Source organism: Trachurus japonicus, chromosome 24 (genome assembly GCF_045865225.1).
Source record: "Trachurus japonicus isolate A0001 chromosome 24, Traja_1.0".
Taxonomy (NCBI): domain Eukaryota; kingdom Metazoa; phylum Chordata; class Actinopteri; order Carangiformes; family Carangidae; genus Trachurus; species Trachurus japonicus.
In genome coordinates this window covers 17,841,357-17,848,934 of record NC_140930.1, presented here as the reverse complement: position 1 = coordinate 17,848,934, position 7,578 = coordinate 17,841,357, and the positions used below count along the sequence as shown (strand labels likewise).

Genomic DNA, 7,578 nt, shown 5'->3' with positions numbered 1-7,578 from the left:
TTTTTTTTTTCTTGTTCTTTATTGCTTAGGGTACTTTACATACAATAATAAGACTTTATTAAGGACACAATCCAGAGGTCCATAGGGAGCCCAGGGTGACGTATTGAACCCATGTTAACCACCAGTACAAAGGCCAAACACACACACACACACACACACACACACACACACACACACACACACACACACACACACACACACACACACACACACACACACACACACACACATTTACAGCCGACTAGACTTCAATATCCCGGTATAGTAGGCCTAATATAATAGGCAAATCAATGATAGAAGAATAAACACCAGAATTCACGAAACAAATAAAACGGGTCGATAATCATATTCAGAAAGATAAACACCGTTTACAGAGCCTGTATGGAAAACTCTGCCTCTGTCTTGGTCACCCTGCTGTAAATCTTTAACTGCTATCTCTAATGTGTCCGTGAAGTAGTAGTAGAGCACTACATTACCCATGAACCACTGCGGTCGGCGAAAGACGGCGCATGCGCAGTAACTTGCTCGACTAAACCAATGACGTCACGAGCAGCTCCGACTCTCCCGACCAACCAGTCGGTTGAATCATCTGCCTGCTCGCCGCCTGGACTCTTGTGTGTTTTTTTTCTTCTCTCTGTCGCTTTTACTTCTTACCTGATGAACTTGTGGACACCGTTAACCAGAGAAATGCTCAACGGGACGAGGTAAGGGGTTTATCATTACAGAAAGACAGAAACAAAGACACAACTAACGCCGTAACGGTTGAAACAATACCCGCAGCGTAGCAACCACACCGGGCCGTTTGGTTGCGGTGCTGGTGGTGACCGGTGAACCACAGGCTGCTGCAGCCGCCGTTAACGTCAGCTACCGAGACTCGTCGTTCCTGTAAAGTGTCGAGCTTCTCCGTGGAGCCTCGTCGTCAGTGACCTACAGTAGACTCGGTCCACTCCAGACAGGAGTCGGGTGACATTTGCATCTGTTTTGCAAATTGTTTTTGTTTTGTCAGCTCGTGAAGCAGGTCGACCCGCACTGAGCTGGACCATCAGCGGCTGGCTCCCCCACCCAGGCTGAAACCCGGGTCCAGGGCCCCCCCACCCCTGAGAGAGTCCCAGTGCTCCCTCAGCAAAGCGAGAGAAAGTTGAAAGCCAATGCAGGCTGCACAGGACAGGGGTGTAAATGCTTTCGGGCTTAAATAAGTCAGTACCAGGTCATATCTATTTTTATATGATCCCCAGGTTCTTAGTTCTTTAGACTTAAAATGTTACACAATGCTTAAAGGTGCACAAGTGAGTGTTGTAAATGTGTATGAATGGATAGGGGGTGATTGTTGGAATGGGATGCAAATAAGCCTACTTCTTAGTTGTATTGCTTATAGACAGTATACTTAAAGCCACTGCTGTCCAGTGCATCTGCCTGGCCGATTTATCGCTCTGATTGTAATCTGAAGGCAGATCCACAAAGTCTTGATCAGATTTAACTTGCAGCTCAGCTGTTGTGCAGATTACGTTTTGATTGGAGCTCTAACATATGCAAACAAAAAAGAGAAAAAAGAAATATATAGTTGACACCTAATAAATCATTTGTGTTCTCATTGATATGAGTTCATCATCTTCTCACATCCCATTCCCAGATTGCTGTCATCCTTGATTATTTTAACAAGCTTACATCCAGTTGCATGGCCATCACAAAACTGCCACATTGTTTTTGATTTTATAAAAAAAAGAAAGAAAAAAGAACCAGTTTGTGCTGAGCTGTGGTACTTCACCTGTTCTGAGTTAATATTCAATTGCTTCGCTTTGCTGAGAAGTGGAATGACTCACTTGTGAGGTTGTGGAGTTACAGGTCAGTCCGAGAGCAACAACACTGAGAGATTATCACGGTATAATCGTTGCAGTGGTGAGGCCTATACAGAGTTAGGTGCTTATCAGAAAAGACTTGCATTCCCGAGAATTAAAATGCTCTAAATCATTGAGGGGCCTGTATGTGCTTGTAATGGGCTGCTACCTTGTGAGAGGGCTTACTGCTGTGGTGAGATCTGCAGGCATGTTTTCACTGTAAACACAGGAGAAGGCTTACATGATGTACCATGCTGTTATTTTGTCCACAGTGTTAATGCTCAGACAGGGAGTTGGCCGATTCAGATCAGCAAAGACAGGCCCTGACACTTGAATTGCATGTCTTGTTTCTTTGAATAGGTGAACATTGCAGATGATTAATCTGTGTTGTAACAACACTTTCCCCAGCCTCACCCCCTGGCCTATACATATCCACAAACCAGCAATATTGGCTGATATTGATTTAAGGCGGTAAACCATAAGTCCCTATCATGTCTTCATGCCTGACGAGATAAGCAAACACTTTTGACAATGCATGACAGATGAAAAAAAGAGCTTGTGATCCTGTTTTGGTTCTGCTTATTACTTTCTGTTAGCAGCTCTGCCAGTCACCTTTAGCAGTCATACGCACAGCAGCAGGTGACAGATTATGGTGCTGCCTCCTCTGCACAAGCGCAGCCTACGGCTACAGCAACTACTGACTTGTTTTTGTTGGCACCCGTTTGTTTGTTGTCACAGACACGAACACAGCCTGCGCCGCTGCTGTAGGAAACAGAAATGAACTAAAGCCGTCCTTGGGGAGGCCGACTGCACTGCAGCATTGTGACTCAGTTTCAGTTTGGCACTGGTGCTGGACAACCGAAGCTCACACTTGTCACTCACATCGTTTGGGATAAAAGCTGCTATATCTTCTTCTTCCAGAGCTTTCATCAGAGCATGTGTGGCCGCCGACCACATAAAGCTGCTACAGCTGATGGTAGATGCATGATGAGACTGACTGCTCTTCTGTTTGGTTCTCTCTCAACTAGGGATGTCATGATTATAGATTTTCTTGTCAGAGAAATTATCACGGTATTACCATTATCACTATTTATGAATTAATTAATTTCACAACACTATGAATGTGTAAAATCAAATATCGTCAAAATATAGGCTAACATTACCAATTATTTACAAAAAAATGTAAGTATAGGGCCAATTATTAATCCTCTAGGGGATGTCTTTGAAATATTTGAGTCATTGTCATCTATACCAAATGTTTAAGTTTATTTTAATCTTATTGTCTATGTCATTTAAATTCCTACCAATTCGATGTTACGTTAGGCAATGGACCATCTGTGCATTCACTTTAACTTTGGTGCACATCTGCCGATATAATCTTTTTTTGGAAAGTGACAGTGATTAGGAAGCTTTGCGATGAATTGATTGTGATTTAACACAGCGATTAACTCTGTGAAAACAAGTAAAAGTGAGTTTGCGACATCCCTACTCTCCACAGAGCATCATCAAAGTTGCCAGTCCATAAACTGTGTCAGTGCATTGTGTGCCTCCTCCTCTTCTGTCCATCGGCACGCACAAACACTCCTTAAGTTCTCCAGGGGAACTGAGTTAATGAGCTGAGTGTTAAGTTTCACAGGACTGGCAACGTAGCAGCAGCAGCAGGGACCGGCCTCCCTGGTTGGCTCATATTAAGCACTACGGAGTGACAGAGTAAACGACAGCACCAACAACAGTGGGGGAGGTATAGACTAATTATTTTTTCAATGGTGGGTGTCATTTGGGAGTGGCTGCGACACAGCTGAGCCCCAAAGACCACCATATGTCAGCGTGGTTTCTGGATGTTTATGGTGGCATTAATGTAAAGGGGCAGGTGCTGAACCGCAGCCCCGTAATTACACTTTTCCCCCTGAGACTAATGAAAATATATCACAACTGAACTGTTATATTACAATAGCTTCTCTTTTAGCATCCTGGACCTTGTCAGAGGTGTTGTCACTGTAAATTATGCACTCTCAAAATCTGTCCAACCGGTTAACATTCATTAGATAGGAGCTGGTGTCTGTAATTACTTCAATTATGCATAAGCAGATGTTTACTTATGGAAATATGAAAGTATGAATTGTTACTGTCAGGTCAAGAATGGCTATAGTTTGAGAAGGTGGTAAATCCAGTTAGTATACATACCGTGGTTGTTTGACTCGGATTATCTATTCCATTGACTGACGCTTCATTTGTCACACCTAAATATGCTTTCTGCGCTCTCTCCATCTAGTGTCTGACAATAGAAATATATCTACTGTCACAGATTTTGCCGTACCATTGATACTGTGATAATCACACTGTCTTTAAAGTCTCTGTGTGTACGAGGCCATTGGGAGCAATACTGGAAGTATGTGATGGTAATGTTGCAATTTTATATGATATTTGAATTTGATGATGCACCTCATGTCAATAGACACACCCATGTTTCCCGAACCATAACTGTATCTCAAACTATATACGGGAATCTGTGATCAAGGTGGATTTTATCACAATACTGGCCCTTAAGGTTGTATCCTACAAATATTTAAAATTTGATCATTCTGTTGATGAACCAAAATTTCTAGAGGCTGAATTTGACAAAAAACAAACAAGTGATTGATTCTCAAATTAGTTGTTGAATATAGATTGACTATTTTTTCACTTCTACTTGATACACAGTAGAGAAGCACAAATATAAAGTGTTCTGTTGTTGTGTTTTGCTTTAGGAAGTGAACTAAATGTGCCTGAATTGTTGGGGAAATGTTTCGCGGGTTGATGTTATTCTTGCTGGTTGTGCTGTTGTGAGAGCTTCATGTTCTCCCACTGAGCTCTCTCTGTATGATGTGTAGTGGATCCTGTGGGATGAACTGTGAATCTGCAGCGCTCTGCTGGCCTGCCACAACAATACGCCAGTATGACTGTTTGAATGTGCCATTCTTTGTGCGGTGTGCTTCACTTGGGCCAGACAATGGCTTCATTTAGCATCCTTTCTCTGTCGAGGCCTGCTCTGTCACCATGGCACCCCGGCCCGGCCATGCCACACCCTGCCCCCAGTCTGGCCTGGCTTTGCACTTGTCCTCGCTGTTGGGACAGCTGGGTTTAGACAGCCATTGTTGGCCACACCCAAGACTCAGGCTAACATTTAGTTGCTTTGTGGCTGAGCTGCAGAACCTCTCAGCTTGTTACAGTTAAAGCCAAGTTTATATAAACCCAAGAATCACCTAACCCTTAACCTTGAGCTTAATGGACATCTCATCCATTTCAATATTGCCTAAGTGTTTAATTAAAAAGTTGTAAACCTCACTGGTGGTGGTGGAGGCTAGGAACATGCATGTTAACAGCGGGCTAAACTCACACACTGCTTTCCAAACTTTATAAAGTATTATAAAGGTATTTCAAATGAAGTGAACAACTTTTCATTCAGCAACAAATTGGTCAGGAATTAAAATTGTAATATAAAACCATACAATTATCAAATAATGTGTGTAATCAATGATAAATCAATCAATCAACACATGATTTGGCACCTGCAGGTAAAATGTAAACATTAAATAACAGAATTTGCTTGAATAGATCAGCACAATATCTGATCCAGCTATTTGAGTCCGTATGGACTAATGTTGGATATTTGTGCAATAAAACATAAACCATTATGATGTATGATCTCACAGAGGGAAAGCCATTATATTTCATGTGGCTGTTTAGGAAAATGTGTCATATCAGGACCTGGGTGACTTCCCATCTTGGCTTTGAAACAACTTACTGGGGTCAACTCTAGATCATAGCTGCTAAAAAAGGTGATTTATCCTCATATGTTTTCAGCTAAAACATAAAAACACATGTTAGACCTTTACGTAGCAGACGGGTTTAGTTACCCACCCAGTGGCTGCACGCTGCCCGTCCCCTCTCCAGACCGTTGACTCTTGACCCCGCTGATTGTTGGGAGGTGAAAGAGCAGTGCACCCTGTTTCCAGCTCAGCCACTCAGTGGTGGCAGATTTTTAATTAATGGGCTTTAGGCTGACAGCTTTCAGACCCTTTGGTGAGTAATGGATCCTTCATGGCAAGTCATTCACTCTTATCCCAATTTTATTAGCAATAAAAACAGCTACTAGGCAATGTGAACTGCGTTTATGTCAAAAATGGAGAAGCAAAGACTCTCTAAATCACTGCGGATGTTTGTCCCTTAATTATTTGCTGTGATTTCACATAGTAATTAAGAAGGATCTGCAATCTGATCAACTCTGTGTCACTATTAGAGTTCAGTATAATCCCTAAAATGCTGGCAGAAGTCAGCACATTATCCTCCATCCACTAAAACCAGTGTGTGCAGCCCAGTCACTGACTTATCTCCACAGAGCAGGCATCCCTCCAGAGAAACAAGCCTTGATCTTGCAGTCTTATGGTTCTATAACGAGAACTGGGTGACCTATGAAATTATTATTCGGGCCGTTCTGAACTTGTTGCAGCTCTACCCCAGAGAGCACAGTACAAGCTGTGCTACTTCTAATTCCTGCGAAGATAGTTTCCTTTTCGAGGTTGTTTAAAGAGGTAAAGACTTTATTTTATGATAATATCTATGTGAACCATGCAGCCCCTGGTCTCACAATGACCACGTGAATGGACAGTGACTGAACAAACACCAGAATTATTCAGATATCACATTCAAAAGTGAAATTTTAATGTCATTTTTTTTTTTTTGCACATAATGGCCCATAAACATTTTTTTTTTTACTATTTAAGTCCTATAATTGTCCCTAGCTCAGCACAGTGGTAATTGCTCTGCACACATTCTTTATTAACATTTCAGTTTTGGGAAACAGTCACTCTTGGTTAAGTGCCTGTTATTTGAAGTGACATAATTGTCTCAGGCTGTTACATTATGGCTCATGACAGAGGCTATATTTATATTTGCTCGCTCGGTTTTGTTTCTGACCAAAGTCTTTTCATCACTTGATTTTTTTCAGCTTGTGTATTTTTTAATTAGTAGCCTTGCTTTGCTTCTCCCCCGTTCAAGAGTGCAGTCGGTCGCAGTTAACAAAGTTAGAAAGTGACTGTTCTTTCGCCAAACTCAGAGAATTGTAGCAAAACCCTCAGATTATCATGACAATGAGCATCAAAATTAATCACTTGTGTGCCTCCAGCCATAAGATGTGGAAAGAGTGTAGCCACGCTGCGGTTCAAACAAAGGGAGCATGTGGGTTCTGTCCTGTGTGTGTGTGTGTGTGTGTGTGTGTGTATGTGGGGGGAGTCCTATAACTGCGATGTTGGTTTGGGAGGGTAGGAGGGGGTTTTATGGGCCAGGAGGGATTCATGTTTCAGTCCTTGCTTCCCTCTATTCCCTTCGTCTAGGTCACATTATTAATGTCAATTCCCAAAGCAGACATGAGGGAAATTAAACATTTTGTCTGAGTTTGCAGTTTTGGTGGGTCTGTGCGCCCTCTGTCTTATTATTATCATTAGTTTTTTTTTGTTGTATTGCTGCTAGGTTACAGCTGGTCGGATGCCAGCATTTTGTTTGACAGCAAAGTGTGCACACCCATCAGTTCAGGCTGCTACTTGTAGTTATGTAATAGCACCTCAATCATTGTAATATGACTCATGTTCAGCGTATCAAAGTGAAGCTTATCACATTCACCATCGCAGCCATCATTGCTCTGCCCATATAACAGCAATTCATGCATTAAATCCTAGTTCAGAGCATTTCCTATACGTAATATCTT

The 7,578-nt window shown here is 42.1% G+C and overlaps 1 protein-coding gene across 2 annotated transcripts in view; it reads left to right on the top strand.

The window, feature by feature from the left end:
- The first annotated feature begins 530 nt into the window (after positions 1–530).
- daam1b (dishevelled associated activator of morphogenesis 1b) overlaps positions 531–7,578 on the top strand; it is a 49,661-nt gene continuing 42,613 nt past the window's right edge. For both annotated transcript variants that reach the window (XM_085771309.1, XM_085771307.1), the window contains exon 1: positions 531–704. The gene's annotated coding sequence lies outside the window, so the exon portion shown is untranslated. The remainder of the gene's footprint in view (positions 705–7,578) is intronic.